Below are 1,614 nucleotides of genomic sequence, written 5' to 3' on the forward strand. Positions count from 1 at the left end.
CTGAGAAGATACAAATTGGCACTCAGAAAGGCAGTGGAGCCAAAGACCTTAGGTCAGGCTGATGTGGAACAACTGTATCACTTTGTCCCTGAGGTACAACTGTATTGGCTGGGGCAGCAGTAACAGTCTCAAGGGTACAAGCATATATAATTCTCCCATGGAACTGGGGTCTATGTTTGTTGTTTGCTTCAGCAACACTGGGAGTAGGGAGAATGCAGCGGTGGTGCAAGCCCTGATATGACAGAATTCTGCAGTAGCTTAGGACCAGGAGTGCAGTGACATATAGCAGTACAGCCGTGGAATGACGAGTCAAAATTCCAACTCTGGCATCAGGAGAAGTCACAGAGTAGTATCATGGTCCCAGTGATGGCCTATTAAAGCCACATGTCAGGACCCATGAAGTGGACTGTAGAGCAGCAGTGGTGTGTTCCCAGTTGTGGTGGGTCAAAGCACTGACTTGGCACACAGAGTGAGGTAAAGTGTAGGAGCTTATTCCTGGGTCCTAAATCTCAGCATCACTTTAGCACAACTTTAGCACAAACAGTGCTAAAGTGATGCTGAGATTTAGGACCCAGGAATAAGTTGTAGAACAGCAGCAGCTCAGCCTAAGTAATAACCAGTCAAAGCTACAACTCCTAGTTGTAGCTTTGTAACTAGGAATATAGAGTCAGGTTCAGCAATAGCAGCATGACTTTGTTATGGCAAGACCAAGCACTAAGGTAGAAGCTGGGGGCAAAGCAGGCAGCAGCAGCTCTCATCCCATACATGTAGGGCACTGTGGTCACAATCAAGGAAGGTAGGGTGGGTATGGAGGTGATAGGTCCCGAAGGTCAGGTATTCCCCACAGCGACTTGTCAAAATAGGAAGACACAGTAGTAAAGACTCTGGACAGCTCTGTCAGCTGGAATCAGTGCTGGTAAAGACTGTAAGTCCTCAGTAGCAAAGACTGCAAATGCCTATGATGGTGAGACTTGCTGGAATTCTGTTTTCCTTTTCCCCATGGGAGGAAATTCCATTGACAGAATCCTTGCTGGTGTCAAGCTACTCTGAACTAGAAGAGATGGTGATCTAGTTAAAAAGCTTTCCCATGCTTTGCTACATGGCCATCCTCAGTTTTTGCATTCTGCAAAGGTTTCTGCTCCATTTTTGTTGTAGTGCAGAACTTATCCAGTGTAATTTAAATTGGTTTCGACTTGTTCATTTATTGTTTTTGTGGGGGGTACAGGTGTTTGGAACTCCTAACCTTCCAACTTATGGATGTCATCTTATCTACTTCAGTGTCAAGGAGACTGCAAACATAAGATCCACTCACATGCTATTGTTACTACAGTAGTCTATACATTTCTCTCTTACATGTTAATAACGTAGTTGACTTGCATGTGCAAAATCATTGACTTTTATATCAGTGATAATACTGACAAAACAATATTAAACACTTTATTATCATGAAATGTTCTACACTTTGACCTTTCAATTGATTTCCACAGCTGCTGACTACTCATAAAATTTAGTTATTTGAAGTGTAGGAGTTAACTTTTAACTTCCTGATTGATTTCTCCTTGGATAAAAGCATGAGCAATACCAAAATGATAGAGTAATTTTTAAATACTGCAT

The sequence above is a fragment of the Bos grunniens genome, chromosome 6, assembly GCF_055505025.1.
Source record: "Bos grunniens cultivar Pamir isolate PY7600 chromosome 6, Bosgru_T2T1.0, whole genome shotgun sequence".
In the NCBI taxonomy this organism is placed as follows: Eukaryota; Metazoa; Chordata; class Mammalia; order Artiodactyla; family Bovidae; genus Bos; species Bos grunniens.